At 46.4% G+C, this 17,967-nt stretch overlaps 1 long non-coding RNA gene across 1 annotated transcript; it reads right to left on the reverse strand.

The window, feature by feature from the left end:
* Positions 1–790: 790 nt before the first annotated feature.
* Positions 791–2,358, reverse strand: LOC125941470 (uncharacterized). Its single transcript, XR_007464353.1, has 3 exons — positions 1,618–2,358; positions 1,174–1,243; positions 791–1,097 (listed from the first exon to the last, which is right to left on the reverse strand). It is a non-coding gene; the product is annotated as an uncharacterized LOC125941470 (long non-coding RNA).
* Between the last annotated feature and the right edge of the window lie 15,609 nt (positions 2,359–17,967).

Below are 17,967 nucleotides of genomic sequence, written 5' to 3' on the forward strand. Positions count from 1 at the left end.
GTAAAAGTGAATTTACACCAAGTAGCTAAAAGTAATTAAGAGTAATTTAGAGTCCCAAGGACTAATTAAAAGTAATTAGGGTAATTACCAAGACCAATACATTGACATCATGCGACACCTTTATTAAAGCATGTTAAAGTGGATTACTAAGGAACTAAGAATAATTACGAGTAATTCAAAGAAATTAAGGGTCGCGAACAGTAATAGAGACTACTTAACATTAATTCGAGACTCCGTGATAAGACTGGTCACTGGTCACCTCTGCCGCGACAGCCGTCCTCTCTGCCGCGACAGCGATGCGGGTGGTGTATTCTTCAACCCTATGCAGCGCCTGGAATGAATAATTGTGGTGGAACTGTTCGCATGAGTTGCTGATTACTCGCCACCAGCTCATGGCTGGAAGCTGCTGTTGTCAAGAATTGCAGCGTGCACAACAATTCCCTCTCTGTTGAAGATCCACTGGCCTGATGGCATCCTTTGGCAGTGTCAAGCGTCGTGTACAAGCTATGCCCTCTTCGTTTGGACAGACAAAGACCAACTGGAACTACTCTCGTCCGTCATATACTCAAATGCATCTCTTACCACCAAACAGCCCTTTTCAGGCCTAACCAACTTTTTGCCCGGCGGTTGATCGTTGGCAAGAAACGATACCGAACCCTTAATGCAGCGCATATTCTTGTTTACATCCCAAGTTGGTTTGTTTTTCAGATTCATGATTCACTTATGATAACAGAGCATAAAAATCTTTATGTCCATGTAAAATGACACCAAAGGATCTACCAACCTGGAGCATCTAGTCGCCCTGTTCGAGGTTGCGGGTGCACTGCGACGACATCGTGGTAAGGGTGTCCACCCGTCGCTGTCGCTGTCGACGTGGTGGCCGTACAGGACGCTGCAACACTGAAAGCATGCACCATTTTCTACAGTTACACTGCATTTTATGGTATGCATAAAAGTGGCTATGGCCATGTTATTATTGGGCTAGTTTAATTAAATACGAGAGTTTATTTTCTCTAACAGCTTGAGGATCAATAACTTACCAGGTTCAGCGGCCACCCTTTCCGTGTCCGATGCGCCGCCCGGTGGATCCTCTGCCGCTGTAAACACATTAAAGGTTTACGAACTGCACACACATTTTGCGATAATTCAAACACTCATTCCTCAGATGCTTACGTGTCACTGCGCTCCTCACGTCCATAGCCTCGACGACGACCTCCATGGTGGCAGTGGGAACGTCAGCCTGCTGGCAAGTGTGATAAACGTGTCCCATCACTACGTGGCTATTCATTACACTGGCTATGTTACAAGTTTCGTACTACACATCTGCGGAAATAATCTACAATTATTGCGTGCTTAATGGTCCCATGCGTTACCAACCTCGTGCACTTCCCTGAAGGAATTTAATTTCTGCGATTACCACTTAATACCCCTTTTCCCGAAAGCGCCGCAAACTGAGATTCTAGTTGATTATCCTACCTGCTTTTCCATTCTCTCCTACCCTTTTTTCCTGTTCACCAACAGTGTCGCGCTTCGCTAAAGGTACCACTTGCAGATAATGGCAAACTCTAAGTCGGCACCGTTCAGGAACCCATGATATTACGGCGGCAGTATGCTTACCTCTTGGTAGGGGAGGTCGGGGACGCCACGCAAGCGGACCGTCCCCCGTCAAGTGCAGTACTCGGCCGCAGAAGCCGGGTAAGCGGCCCCCTCCAGTGCTGCTGAAAATACACACCAATGTCTAAGGACAAATCGCCCAGACCATTCGACGGTCGCTCACCTTTGCTCTTGGGCAATTGCGGTAGCGTCGCGGCGGGCCTCGTAGACCTGCTTGCGCTACCACTCCTGCCATTGGTCCACTGTTTTCACTACCGGCCCTTCCTCCCAGCCCGTCGACCAGCTGCTGCCACAGCCGTCGCCGGTCGCCAGCGGTGAAGCCCGGCCCTAGCTCGCTGGATCTTAAAGCCAACTTGGGATGCTGCTCCATAAAAGCGAGCACCGTCTCCCGCTGGCCCTCAGAAAAACGCGGTCCCTTGACGGGAGCGCAAGCTGTGACGTTTCGCGGCATGGCTCTCCCATAGAATGAAGAACGGCTCTCCGCACGCAACTGCTCGACTGAACCAACCGCTTCAAAAGTCGCGCCGTTTGCTTGAAACGGAGTAGTGGCTAGCGCCACCGCTAAACGTTTCGCAAAACTGCGACACCACCTAGCGCCATTTCAAGACATTAACTGCAATAATTTGTTTTAGTCATTCCGCCTTCTAAACTGAATCTTTGAAAAGCAACACCAACACATTTTACCACTCAGTCATAATAGTCAAATATTTCTAAATATGTTGGAAACGCTTCTAAATATGTTGGTCCCCAAGCAGACGCCAAAAGCGTGACGCAGGCTTCCACTTCGCTCATTGACTGTTTGCTTCCTCTGGTTCTCGCGAACATTGCGGACCGCCTATTTCGTGACGTAAAGAACGGACCGCCTCCGTTCGATTTTGGAACGAGTACAAGATCGCGCCCCTGGTATCACAGTGAAACTTTACCATTCTGCAGGATTGGCCAAGAATCGGCACACACCCAATGGAACACACCGAATCGGTAATTGAAAGGAAATAGAGTGCACTAGAGAATAAGTTGATTCTAACGTGCCAATTCATTAAGACGTCTGTGTGCTTCAGAGAGACAGAGAGAGTGAAATCCCTTCATTCTGCGATAAAAAATGCATCGACGCCCTCAGTCCAGGGCGTCGATTGCGGCGTGCTGAAGCGCTATAGGCCGATGAAGTCCGCAAGGAATTGTTGGTCGTGAAGGGTGGTTGCGGCGGTCAGCCACTCGGAGGAAGGGGTAGGCGGGAGGGATGAAGGTTTGATCACGGGGAGTAGTTTTGATGATGACGATGATTTGTGGGTTTTTCTGGCGCAAGGGCCAAGTTTGGCCAAAGAGCGCCATGACGAATCTAACTACTTTAGAGTGTTAAAAATACAACCCAGTGTACGATTATTTGCACTATACTTTCGGAAGACATACCTGCATGAACTGTACTAGAGAACGCTGCAAATGGTAACGGTAGACATGTGGGTATTGTCAATGCATGATGGTTGTGCGAAGAAGTAAATACATCCGGTATGTAGTACAGTATTTAAAGAGTGGCGCATAAATAAAGTTCAGTTAAAATATGATTGTGGCTAGGTGCTCAGAGGAAGAAAACTAATTCCTATCGTGCAACCTCAGTCCATGACTCCTGCTTCAGCAGGGGCTGAGAGATTGCAGACATTCCAAGCCACCTATTCCCAGCATCCACACTCACACGAAGTGTGAACCTGTAGGGTGGCTTATATATAATCTTCTTTTCGGTATACCACGCCGGTGAAGCCAATACCTTTTAGGAACGCGATAACTCTGCTGTAAACAGAGGTTTGATGCCAAGAAACAGGGATGGGTGCATCGGTACGCAGTATTTACATATTTCCTTAAAATGCTTCATTCTTTCACATTCCATTTGTTTACACTCTATGAGTACGTGAAGTACTGTGTACGTCTCGCCACACCTCTCACAAACAGGGGGATCACCATCCGTGAGGAGGTAGGAGTGGGTTGCGCACGTGTGCCCTATTCTCAATCTGCATAGTAATACATCTTTCCATCTTACTTTTTTCTCAACAAATGAAGTACTTATTTGCGGCTGAATCACATGAAGCTTGTTGGATATTTCCCCGTCCCATCCCTTCTGCCAGTGCATTCTCAATTTCGTGCGTAACATAGGTTTCAGGTCAGTATATGGGGTGCTTGTTGTCGTTTGCTGGTTTTCGGTGATAGCAGAGGCAGCACTTTTGTCAGCTAGTTCATTGCCTTCGATGCCTCTATGGCCGGGCACCCAACATATGGTAATGTGCTGACCGGATGCATAAGCTGCACATAACAACGAGTATAGATTTGTGAGAACTGGATTTTTGTGTTTCTGAAAAGACCTTAGGGCTTTGACAACACTCAAAGAGTCTCTATAGATTATTGCCTTGTTGAGGCTTATCTGTCTAATTTGCTTGACTGCAGACATGATTGCGTACGTTTCAGCTGTAAAGATGCTTGTGTTCCTGTTTAACACTCCATATATTGAGCAGGATGGGCCTAAGGCTGCATAAGGATACACCGGCTACGGACTTTGACGCATCTGTATAGTATTCCACGCAAGAGTACTTCGCCTGTAGTTCAAGGAAGTGGCTGTGTACAAGTAGTGGGCCTTGTTTAGTTACATCAATGAACGATGTATCGCAGTCTATGCATCGCCACTCCCATGGTGGTGGTCGTCTATTCTGCAGATTTACTGTGGTGCTCAGTAAGGGAATATCCATGTCTTTAAAGAGTGGCCTTATTTGAAGAAAAAATGGCTTTTGCACTGATGGCTGATGTGCAAATAAGGTTTCGGTTGCCGTGTCATTTACTACACGGTTACAAGGGTGTTCCGGATCAGCTTGTGTCTTTAAGAAGTAGATAAAGCTAATGTATGGCCTCTGCAGGTGTAGTGACCATTCATTTGCCTTGACGTAAAGGTTCTAAATGCGCCAGTTGCCAGACGGATGCCCAAGTGATGTACCGAGTCAAGTGTTCTAAGCGCGCTGTGTGTAGCCGACTGGTATATTGGCGCGCCATAATCTAGCCGAGATCTCACGAGACTTTTGTACAAGTTCATAAGACACTTTCTGTCGCTTCCCCAAGTGGTATGGGATAAAATCTTTATTATCTTCATTGCTTTGAGGCACTTTCCTTTAAGATACTTCAGATGTGGAATGAATGTTAATTTTGTATCAAGTATGATGCCTAAAAATTTGTGTTCCGTACTAACTGCAAGTTGCTGTCCACTTGGATGTATATTTGGATCTACAGCTATGCCACTTTTCCTAGAGAATAACATGCATGTACTCTTTTGTGAATTAAAATTAAATCCATTGTGATCGGCCCATGTACACAGTTTCCTCAGTGCAAGCTGAACCTGCCTCTCACACATCCCTAAGCTACATGATTTGTAATCAATCTGTATATCATCTATATATACTGAATATGATATTGCTGGTGGTATTGATGCACGCAGGGAGTTCATTTTAACAATAAACAGGGTGCAGCTTAGAACACCCCCTTGAAGCGCGCCCGTCTCTTGAATGAATTGCTTAGATATTGCATTACCGACTCTCACACGAAAGGTGCGGTCTGACAGGTAGTTTTCAATGACATTTAGCATGTTGCCTCTGATGCCCATTGCCGACAAATATCGTAAAATTTCGTAGCACCATGTGGTATCGTATGCTTTTTCCATATCCAGGAACACCGAAAGAAAAAACTGCTTTTGTACGATTGCATCTCTTATGTTTTCTTCAAGGCGCACAAGATGGTCAGTTGTCGATCTTCCGTCCTTGAAGCCACACTGGTATGGGTCAAGGAGCTTATTGCTTTCTAGTAAGTGCATTAGACGCCGATTTACCATTTTTTTGAATAACTGGCCTAGACAGCTCGTCAAAGCTATTGGCCTGTAACTGTTTACTAGAGAAAGTTCCTTTCCTTCTTTGAGGACTGGGACTACGATTGCTCGCTTCCAGCTACAAGGTAGGTTTCCTGTAGCCCAGATACCATTGAAGAGAGAAAGAAGAACGAATTGTGCCTCCAGGTGCATGTTCTTTATCATTTCATAATGGATTCTGTCAGCTCCAGGTACAGACATGAGTTTAATGCGGCTCTGAATTCAGCATCGGTGAATGGAAGGTTATATGGTTCACTACGGCTGCATTTGCGGTCCAGTGGTTTCTTCTCAGCATTTTATTTATATCTTAAGAACTCCTTCGAGTAATGTGCGGAACTTGATATGTGTTGGAAGTGTGCGCCGATAGCGTTTGCCTGGTCTTCCCAGCTTTTCCCCTGGTCGTTGGCCACGGGCAGTGAACCTATATTCTGACCTTTTATTCTTCTCAACCTATTCCAAACCTTTGCTTCATCAGTATATGAATTTATGCCACTCAAAAAACTCTCCCAGCTTTCTCTTTTTGCCGTTCGTCTAGTGCGTCTACTACGCGACTTTATCAGCAGTTGGATACCGGCGGAACCGCCCCCACGCCTTGTTCTGGTTATTCTGCACTCGACTACACTCCTCGTTCCACCATGGCACGCGTCTTTTGTTTACACCGCCACTTGTCTGTGGTATGCTCTGTGAGGCAGCTTCTATTATAGGGTCAGTAAAATACGCTGCAGCGTCATCAATGCTTAAACTATCTCGATAATTGCGTGATATTTTTGTGAGATTGCGAAATTGTTCCCAGTTGGCCGATGCAAGTTTCTATCGTGGGATACTAGGCAAGGGTGGTTGCGAGGAATCGTCTTCTTGCAGCACAACAGGGAAGTGGTCACTTCCGTACGGGTTTTCAATGACCGTCCACGTAAAAGAAGAAAATAAAATCGGGGAGCATATCGCTAAATCAATAGATGAAAAACTTCTGTGAGCTTGGCTAAAATATGTGGGCTTCTTTTTGTTTAAAAGGTAATCTGCAGAGGTGAGTAAAAATTTCTCAATGAGACATCCACGAGCATTATGGTATGGTGAACCCCAAAGCAGATGATGTGCGTTAAAACTCCCATTAAAACGTACGGTTCAGGTAGTTGGTTTATCATTGCTATGAAATCAGCACTATTCAGGCGGTAGTCAGGAGGAATGTAAATGGAGCATACAGTAATCAGCCTCAGCATCATCATCACTCTAGCCGCTACGACTGCGAGATCAGACGTCAGTTTTAAATGCTTAGATGCAACAGATTTTTGCACAGTTATTGCCCCTCCTCCCGCATTTGGCTTCCTGTATTTCTATCCTTTCTGAATACACTGAACTGGGTTAGGATATTTGAATGTTTGGAGGGTCTCTTGTAGGCACAGGACTGTTGGCCTGTGCTCATCTAGTAGTTCGTAGACATCATCCAGGTTTTTTTATGAGTCCTCTACAATTCCAAGACATAATCCCACTTGACGCCATTTTAAGTGGAATTGGTAGAAAAATAAAGGTCTGTTACTAGCGAGAAATAACGTATGTGTGAAGCAAGGACTTCTAACCTAGCCACCTAGGCTGTAGAATCCTTCCCTGGACCTGTAATTTTTGGTTTTTCTTTTTTGGCACGATCAGAAGAATCGCGCCGCGCTCTTGGTGACGATGCCACCGAAGTGCTAGCTCTTGTATCCATGGCCTCGTCAGAGGCGCTGGAAGCTCGCCCTCGGGGCACGTTAGCACATCCGTCAGGCCGTGCTGCAGAAGCAGGGGCCTTGAAGGCTGCAAGCTTGGCGACCTGCTGGTCCTTCTTTGAGTTGAGCGGAGCAGTTGGGGCTGCTACCGCAGGGGGGACAGATTGCACGACCACCGCCGCACCATGTGTGAGCCGGAGGGGCGCAGGAGGCCGTTGTGGCGCTCCCCCCAGGTGCGCCACTTCGGCATAGGTGCCATTGGGCAGGCACGACACCCGCCTTCGTGCTTCCTTGAATGATACGTTTTCTTTGACCTTAACAGTGACTATTTCTTTCTCTTTTTTCCAGGTAGGGCACGACCGCCAGTACGCGGGGTCCTCGCCATTGCAGTTTACACAGTGTAGAGTATTCTGGTAAGTTTCAGCAGGATGGTCATTAGCACTGCATTTCGCACAAGTTAGCCTGCCTCGGCAGTTTTTCTAGCTGTGGCTAAATATTTGGCATTTGAAACAACGAAGAGGGTTTGGGACATACGGCCTCACCCGTATTTTTACATACCCTGCTTCGATAGACTCAGGCAGAGTACTTGAATCAAAAGTAAGGATTATAGGCTTTGTTGGTATCTCCTTATTGTCATGTCGAATCTTAATTCTCTGGACGTCAATTCCATTTTGTTCTTTCCATTCTTCAAGTAGTTCCGTTTCACTTAAGTACATAAGGTCATCTTCAGAGATCACTCCACGGGCTGTGATGGGAATCACAGCCCGTGGATATTCCCATCACTGGAGATCCCATCACTGGAGATCCCATCACTGGATATTCCCATCGTGGATATTCCCATCACTGGAGATCACTCTAGTGATGGGAATATCCCCAAATGCAACTAGGCTCTCTAGCTTATTGTACTGCACTTTTTCTCGGAGTTCTACAAGCAGATCGCCCCTTGTCATCTTAGTTATTTTGTACCCCGGTCCGATGGTGTCGGCGAGGCACCTTCCAACTAAGAATGGTGAGATTACTCTTGCCGTTACGTCCGCTTTCTCGCAGTGAATGATATGGAACTTCGGGAAGTTCTCGTGGCTCTTTCCAAAAAACTAAACACTTCATCGGTGCGCCCTCGTTTCGAAGGGCGATTAAGGGTAGAGGGGGCAGGTGTTGCCATACTATATTGTTCAATGTTCGGCAGCGATGCCAGTCACCCACCATCGAGCCCAACAAGGGGGCGTGCAGGACTTGTTTGGTTCTGTACACGCCAATTGTACATCACCACTATAACCAAATATGTACAGCCAAGGTTGGTTGTACCACACGAGGTTAACCCTTGCTGCCGGGAGGATTGGAAGTAAAAAGAAGCGAAAAGAGGACAGGAAAGTATAAAAGTGAGAGAAAAAGACGAAGATTGGAGAGGAGGATAGGAAAGGGAAACTATCGATTTCCCCCGGGTAGGTCAGTCCGGGGGTGCCGTCTACGTGAAGCCGAGGCCAAAGGGGTGTGTTGCCTCCGCCGAGGGGCCTTAAAGGTCCAAACACTCAGCGTTGGCTCAACCCCCAGGATCCCCTTTTCCCCGGACACGGCTAAGCTGCGCACGGTTAGACGCGGGAGAGTCTAACCCTCGTGTTGCTCGGGTACGTGGTGGCGCAACTCACCAAACGCCTGCTTGCGCAGACGCCCCTGCGGGGGAGTAGTTTTGGGTGACATTGCTATAGGATATGTGATGTGTTGGGAGGATAGGCACCACAGTGGCTACAGCGAGGGAGGTCTTGAGTAAGTATGCCTTGGAGTGGGTGTTTCCGCGCTGGAGTGAGCAGGGTGTTCGTGTGGGCTTTTCGGATGAGTGTGTCCTGTGTCCTTGTAATGTCATGGTGTAGCTTAGGGTATATCCTGCGCTCGTCACTAATTTGGTGCAATTGTGGGGAGGCGTTGGTGACACGAATAGATTTGGCCGGGGGATGTTGGGAGCCTGGAGTATCATATCGCAGGCAAGCAGATTAGCTCGTTCATTCCCCAACATCCCCTCATAACCAGGAATCCAGACATTCTCTACCTGCTGATGGAGACATTCTTGTAACTGTTGTGTGATATGTTTAGGTAAGTCGTCATGTACGAGTTTTCTACATGGTGACAATGAAACAGTAAATATGATGGGTGTAGTGATAAGTGTTACTGGGAGATGTTGTATCGCTCTTACTACCGCTTGTTGTTCTGCTGTGGTCGTATCAGTGTTTGAAATTATTGCAATGTGAATAGCATGAGGGGTGTGATCTACCACCGCCATATCCGTGCCTTTATCTTGGTGGTGTGTATTGTTTTATGGCGCAAGGGCCAGTTATGGCCAAAGAGCACCATGCCAGTGTTTGCGAGTGTGCAGTGGAGCGATGAATTCTGAGAAGTAGATGAAGCGTGGCTGTAAAGGGGCCTAAAAATAATCGCTGTAAAGTGCGTAGAATATACATGTACTAAAATGATGGCAATGACTAATCAGTTGTACTATGAAAGGAAGAATGCACGGAGAAAGAATGACACGACATTAAAAATATTTAATATGCAGTAATTGGCAAGAAGAACTTCTGCCTATACAGAGCCCTTGAACCACAAGGGCCTGGAGGCATGTGCTATAAAAACTACTATCACAGCGGCATCCTCTGGAGAGAGGATGCGCTACGAACTCATTGGGCTAATAACATGCAGGACCACATCGTTCAAAAAATCGACGACTGCTTTGGCGTTAAAAAGCGGTTCTTCACCAAGAAACATGATGGGATGAAGAGGGACACGATACCGATACGCTTCAGGAAAATATTTCTTTCTCTCTGTTTCGGCTTCCCGACACTCCACGAGAGCGTGGAGGACAGTTAGCCTCTCACCACATCTACCACAGGTTGGTGGTTCATCACCAGTAAGCAAAAAATTGTGGGTGCCATATGTATGTCCTATTCTTAGACGACAGAACCGGACATCAGTTTGTCGTGTTTTCGTTACGGGGGGCCAGAAGCTTAACTGTGGTTTTATCAAGTGAAGCTTATTATTTCTTTCCGCATCCCACAAGCGTTGCCAGTGGCTTCGCAGTTTCTTCGCAGGAAAGGCTTCAAATATGTTGCGGGAACAGCAGCTGTAGGGAGATGTAACGCCTGAGATGTACCTGATGTGGCCATTTGGTCTGCTCGAACATTACCCTCAATGCCTCTGTGGCCCGGCACCCAGCATATAATCACATGCTGGTTAGAGATATACGCTTTACACAGAATGGAATAGAGCTCATTAAGTACAGGGTTTTTCTGTTTACAGAGTGACTTCAATGCTTTCACGACACTTTGGGAATCTGTAAATATGATAGCCTTTTGAAGATTTGATCTCATTATATACTTTACAGCCGATAATAGTGCACAGGCCTCAGCCGTAAAGATACTTGTCTCCGGGTGCAGTGCACCTAATTCCGAAAAGGATGGACCGATGGCTGCATAAGATACCCCGGCGTGTGACTTGGAAGCGTCTGTGTAAAACTCTGTACACGAGTATTTAAATTGGAGTTCTAGGAAATGAATTTTAGTTTGTGCCTCTGGCGCGTGTTTCGTAACTTCTATAAATGATATGTCAAATCTATGAGCTGCCACTGCCACGGAGGTAACAGTTCCGCTGGAGCCATAGGGGACTGTTTAAGAATCGGAACATCCATTTCCTCACTAAGGTTTCTTACACGCAATGAGAACGGCTTTCTTGCTGCAGGTCGGTTATGGAAGAGTGTGGCAGCGCTCACATCGTTTATTGTTGAATAAGAAGGGTGTTCAGTGTTCGCTTGTACTTTCAGAAAATATGTAAGACTGCTGTATGACCGCTGCAAATGAAGTGACCACTTATTCGACTCTACGTAGAGACTCTGGATTGGACTTGTCCTGAAAGCACCAGTCGCGAGACGGATGCCCAAGTGGTGAACGGGGTCTAGGATTTTTAATGCACTTGGCGTAGCGGAATTATAAATTATAGACCCGTAATCAAGGCGTGAGAGGACAAGACTGTTATACAAGTTTAAGAGACACTTTCGATCACTGCCCCATGTTGTGCGCGATAGAAGCTTTAAGAGGTTCATTGTCTTCAGGCACTTTGTCCTCAAGTACTTAAGATGAGGAATAAAGGTCAGCTTGGAATCTAAAATGATTCCTAGAAACTTATGCTCGCTGCTCACAGAGAGCGCATCGCCTTCGATTTCAATAGTTGGGTGTGGCGTTACATTTCTCTTGTTTGTAAAGAGTACGCAAGTGCTCTTTTGTGAATTAACTTTGAAGCCATTTTCATCTGCCAATTTAGACACTCTGTTTATTCTCAGCTGTACTTGTCGTTCACAGATGGCAATATTACATGACTTAAAGGCTATTTGCACATCGTCGACATAAACAGAAAAAGCATAGTGCAAGGGATGGCTGTATGCAGGCCGTTCATTTTTACAATAAATAGCGTGCAACTAAGCACACCCCCTTGCGCCACACCGGTCTCTTGGGTGAAGGGCCTAGACAGAGCGTTACCCACTCTGACGCGGAATGTGCGATTAGACAGATAACTTTCGATTGTGTTTAGCATGTTGCCACGGACACTCATTGCCAAAAGATCTCGGAGAATCCCGTAGCGCCATGTCATATCGTAAGCCTTTTCTAGGTCCAGAAATACTGAGAGACAAAACTGCTTATGTATAAAAGCCTCTCTAATATAAGATTCAATGCGAACAAGGTGCTCTGTTGTGGACATACCTTCTCTGAAACCGCACTGTAAGGGATCGAGTATTTTGTTGCTTTCAATGAAAGAAAATGGATGAGGCGTCGGTTAATCATTTTCTCGAAGAGCTTGCATATACAACTTGTCAGAGCTATAGGCCTATAGCTACTGGCCGAAGAAGGTTCCTTGCCATCTTTGAGAATAGGGATTACGATTGCTTCTTTCCATGCAGTCGGAATGTAGCCGGCAGAGAACATGGTGTTAAAGAATGACAGTAGTGTTTTGTGGGTTTCAGGGTGTAGGTGTTTTATCATTTCATATAGTATTCTGTCACTTCCTGGGGCAGAATCGTTACAACAATTCAGTGAAGCCTGAAACTCCGCCATGCTAAATGGGCGATTGTATGCTGCATTGACTGTATCCTTCCTAGCCAGAGGCTGTCGCTCTGCTTGTCGCTGGTATTTTACAAATGTGTCTGTGTAATGGGATGTACTGGATATATGCTCAAAATGTGCTCCTAGACAATCAGCCTGGTCCTCAAGAGTGTCTCCTTGTGTGTTTACTAAAGGTAAAGGATGAGTTTCGCGGCCTTTTATTTTGTTTGCCCTGTTCCAGGCTTTGCGTTCGTCTGTATAAGAGTTGATGCTGGATATGTATTTTTCCCAACTTTTCCGTTTACCGCGGCGGCGTGTTCTTCTACCTTGTGACTTAATCGCCTTGAAGTTAATTATGTTTTCTGCAGTCGGGGAGATACGAAGGAGATTCCAGGCCTTGGTTTGCTTTACCAGGCTTCCCTACACTCCTCATTCCACCATGGAATACGTCGTTTCGAAGACGACCCATTTGTTTGGGGTGTATATACTAATGCAGCATCAATAATAAATGCTGTAAAGTATGCTACTGTAGCGTCAACATCAAGTGAACGGACATCGTCCCAGTGCAAATGTGTTTCTTCACGAAACCGCGTCCAGTCAGCTGAGTCGACTTTCCATCGAGGAACGTGTGTAGAGCACTCAGATTGTTTTGTAAGGTTTAGTACGATGGGGAAGTGATCACTTCCATAAGGGTTATTAATCACATCCCACTTCAGATATGGCACAATTGTACTACACTCTATGCTTAAGTCTATGGAAGAAAATGTTTTGTGTGTGGGGCTGTAGAATGTTGGTTCTTTTTTGTTAAGCAGGCAGGCACTTGAAGAGAGTAGAAAGTTTTCTATTAGTCATCCTCTCGCATCACAGCGAGAGTCGCCCCACAGTGTACTATGTGCGTTTAGATCACCAACGACTATGTAAGGGTGATGGAGTTCATCAATAAATCTTTGAAATGTTGTTCTAGAGAGTTGATAACTTGGGGGGATGTATATAGACGCGATGGTGACTAGTTTATTGAATAGCACCTGCTTCGATAGCAACTGCTTCAAGAGGAGTTTGGAGTTGCAGTTTCCGACATGCAACGCCTCTGTCGGCAATTATAGCTACACCGCCGGACGATGTAGCATCGTCCCGGTATTTCCGGAAAATGGCGTATTGCTGAAGAAAGTTTGTTTGTGTAGGTTTAAGATGTGTCTCCTGAACACACAGCACTTTTGGATTGTATTTGTGTAAAAGTTATTTAATGTCATCATTAGGCCTCTCACGTTCCAGTGTAATATGTGTATCCATTTTGTTTGTGTTTTAGGCTGCGTGTCAAGAGGCTAGTCTAGTTCGCTTACGGAGCCTTTCCAGGCCCCGTAATCCGGGGTTTGTCTTTCTTGGAGCGGTCGCGAGAATCGCGTCGCTCCGGAGGCGCTGGATGCGCCGCCTGGCTTGGGGTTGTGTCCATCGACTCCAAGGAGCCGCTGGACTTCCGCTCAAGCGAGCGGGGTGTTTTCAGGGTGGGCCTTGCCTCGGAAAGCAGGGCCTTGGAGGCCACCAACCCAGAGGTCGATGGGCCCTCCTTCAGAGACGGCGCAGCAGCGCTGGCTGCTGTCGCCTGGGGGGCTGGTGGCACAACCGTGGTCACACTCTTTGTGGACCGGGCCGATGCCGGAGTCTGCTGCAGCGTTGCCTGCTTTCGCGCTGCACCAGCATACCCTGCGGTATGCAGGAAGGTAACGCGGTTCCGCGCTTCTAGAAATGAGATGTTCTCTTTCACTTTCAATGTAATTATATCTTTTTCCTTCTTCCACGTAGGGCATGATCGGGAATATAAGGCATGCTCACCGTCGCAGTTTGCGCAGTGGGGCGTGTCAGTGCAGTTGTCGGAAGCGTGTTCTTGTTTGCCACATTTTGCATAAGTAAGCCGGCCACGGCAGCTTTGCGAGCCATGGCCAAATCTCTGACATTTGAAACATCTGCGTGGATTTGGAATGTAGGGTCTTACTCGTGTATTTGTGTAACCAGTTTCGAGACAGTTCGGCAGTACACTCGTCGCAAAGTTCAGAATGAGATGCTTTGTACGAATTTCTTTGTTGTCACGTTTGATCATTATTCTTTATACTTTGATAACATCCTGTTCCTTCCATTCTTCAACTAGTTCTTCTTCGCTCAGATTCATGAGATCATCATCGGATACCACACCTCTGGATGTGTTCATTGAGCGATGTGGGGTTACCGTGATTTCAACGTCACCAAAAGCCAGGTTGTCGCGTACTTCAAGCAGTAGGTCGCCGCTAGCCATTTTAGTGATTTTGTATCCGGGACCCAGCACGTCTGTGAGAACTTTTGCAAAGGTGAAAGGTGAAAGGGTTCTAACTGTCTTTTCGGCGCATTTGCTATGTATGACATGGTAGTGTGGGAAGGATTCCTTGCGTTGGAAAAAAAATTGAGTTTCTTCGGTGCGCCCTCTTTTCGAAAGAGGGCGATCAGGCAGTCGGGGAAAGGTACTTAAAGCCATAAATACTTTTTGTTTTCGGCAGCTACGCCAGCCGCCCACCACCGAGCCCAACAAGGGGACGCTACGACACCCGAAGGAGACACAGACGCCAGCTGTACGTAGCTACTATAACCTAATATAAATATCCTAGGTTGGATAGAATACACCAGGTTAACCCTTGCTGCCTGCGAAGTCGGAAATAAGAGGAAGAGAGGAGGATACAGGAAAGATTGCAAGTGAGAGAAAAAGACAAAGATCGGAGAGGAGGATAGGAAAAGGCAACTACCGATTTCCCCCAGGTGGGTCAGTCCGGGGGTGCCGTCTACGTGAAGCAGAGGCCAAAGGGGTGTGTTGCCTCCGCCGAGGTGCCATAAAGGTCCGAACACCCAGCATCGGCTCAACCCCCAGGATCCCCTTTTCCCTGGACACGGCTAAGCCACGCACCGTTAAGCGCGGAAGGGTCCAACCCCCATGTGCTCGGGTCCGTGGTGACGCAACACACCAAACGCCTGCTGACGCAGACGCCCCTGCGGGGGTGCCTTTATCTTGGACACTGGCATCTGTATAGTAATATGTGCCATGTGGGTTGCGCCCTATGTATCTTTCGGAGTATGCTACTCGCTGTGTCCGCCTAGCCATAATAATCACAGGGTGCATGTGTCTGGGGAGCGGCAGTGGCCTAGTTTTCGGTGGAAGTGACAGTGTGGCTGGTAGGGGTGTTGGTGCTGGTTGAAAGCCCACACTGTGAAGTATGTGTCTACCCTGCGCAGTGTGTTGGAGTCGGCGTTCTTGGCTCCGTTTGTGAATGGTGATTATTTCGGTGATGGTATTGTGACATCCCGTGTCGGTAAGCAGTTGTGTGCGCGTGCTGACGGGGAGTCCCAATGCTCGCTTGGTAGCCTTGCGAATTAACGCATCGATGCGCGCCGCATTTTGTTTGCGGAGATTGGTGTAAGGAAATGGTATCGGAGTCTGGATATAAGTAACTCGTCGCGAAGGCGTAGCATGTCTGATGATGATGATGATGATGATGATGTTCTGTATTTAGTGGCGCAAGGGCCATGTCAGTGTTAGTGAGTTTGTAGTGGAGTGATGAATTCTGACAAGTGCATGAGACGTGGCTGTAAAAGGGCCTAAAAATAGTCGCTTTAAAATGCGTAAAATATACATGTACTAAGATCATGACAATGACTAATGATACAATATTCAAAATATTTAAGATTTGTAATACAATTCTGCCAGTGGCTTCGCAGTTTCTAACGCAAGAAAGGTTTCAAGTCGGTTGAAGGAACAGCAACTGTATGATTTGTAGCGTGCGATGTAGCTGATGTGGCCATTTGGTCTGCTCGCATTACCCTGAATACCTCTATGGCCCGGCACCCAGTAAATAATGACATGCTGGTTTGATATATACACTCTGCACAGAATGGAATAGAGCTCAGCGAGTACAGAATTTCTGAGTCTTGCAGCTTTCCTTGAGAATTTGATACAATGACCGTATAGGCTTCTTTACGTTTCACCCAGGCAGAATCAACTATAGCTTTCAGTTGGCTTTGCTGTTCTATATGCTGCAAGAGTGCGTTGGCTCTTGCCTTTCTCATTTTCATATTATATTCTGGATGCATGTTTCTCGAGAGAGGGTTGGTTCTGATCCTATCCCTAACTTTAGTATTTATATCCACTTCAGTCTCTATTGGGCTCCTTGATCTATTCAGTTCGACACTTATCTGTAACATGCTTCTGCCAGCTCGTTTTTTTGTCAATCTTTCTTGTTGCGCTAGCTGTTGGGCCTCAGCGATTTCTTCCATTGTGTTGTGGACCCCTAGACTCATGAGCTTGTCAGCTTTAGTGTTACTCGGTATCCCTAGGGCTACTTTAACAAGTTTCCCGATCATAACATTGAGTTTGTAATGTTCTACCTGTTTCCATTTGAATAATCCGGCCACGTAAGTATGTGGCAGAGGGCGAAAGAATGTATTAGCCTCGAAGCGCCGCCTTCCCCCAAGCCTCTTTGCCTGTTGGTGATTCTCCTTAGTAACCTAATGACATCATCTGTTTTGTTCGAGATACGCTGTATCAGTGTACTATAATTGGCATTGTTTTCTTCTATGCGATAACCAAGAACCTTGATTTTTCCAGCTAGCCTGCTTGCGGATCCTTCATGTGTATAGACTCACTCTTGGCTCCTCTTCTGTAACATAGGCTCTTCGTTTACGACCTTTTTTGCGACGTTTAATGATCAAGAGTTCTGACTTGGCTGCAGAGCATTTCAGCCCCATGTCTTTCAATGCGTTCTCTACAACATATACACTATCCTGTAGTCTGGACTGTGTGTGTCCTGCATAACCCTTGGCACTCCAAATGGTTATGTCGTTGCCATATACAACATAGTGTATACCCTCATTTTTCTCTAAATTCCATGCAACCTTAGACATTGTTAAATTGAATAGCATGAGCGAGAGCACAGCTCCTAAGAAAGTCCTTAATCGTGTTAAAAAACCTGTTACCTAACCTGAGATAACGTCAAGTATTGCTTCATGCTTTATACGAACAAAAGCTTTTCCCGCATCCATTCCTAGAAGAGCTTTCGTGTGCGTTGCGCTGGCCTGTACGAGTTGGTGTTTGATTAAGAGCATAGCATCCTGGGTTGACAGCCCGGGTCGAAAGCCAATGGCGTTGCACGGGACCTACTAAACGTATTTCGTGAGCCTATTTAAAATGACGTGTTCCATGGCTTTGCCTAGACATGACATCAAAGGAAAAGGACGGAGGTTGCCCAGAGTTATCTGCCTGGCTTTGGTATGAGGATAGCATTGGTCATCTTGCATTCCCCTCTGGGTATATCCCCTCGCTCCAACATTCATTGAAATGTTCAGTTAGGTATAAAATTGATTCATCATCCAGATTTCTTAAAATTTTGTTAGTTATTCCGTTAGGTCCAGCTGCTGATCTACTATTAAGACTGTGAAGAGCCGCCCTGACTTCACTCTCAGTGAAATCCAGGTCAATTTTTTCACATATACCACCCGAATATTCGAGGCGTTAGTGAACAAAAAGGAATTGCTCAAACTAAAATCGGTCAGAAAAATCGTAAAGCGTCGGATGGTAATTTGAATATACGAGAAAACGTAATTCTCTTACGCCGAAACTCAAACACAAACCCCTTTTCCAGCATTTCTTCAATTCATACAGCGGCGCGCCGTG

This window comes from Dermacentor silvarum, chromosome 11 (assembly GCF_013339745.2).
Source record: "Dermacentor silvarum isolate Dsil-2018 chromosome 11, BIME_Dsil_1.4, whole genome shotgun sequence".
Classification (NCBI taxonomy): Eukaryota; Metazoa; Arthropoda; class Arachnida; order Ixodida; family Ixodidae; genus Dermacentor; species Dermacentor silvarum.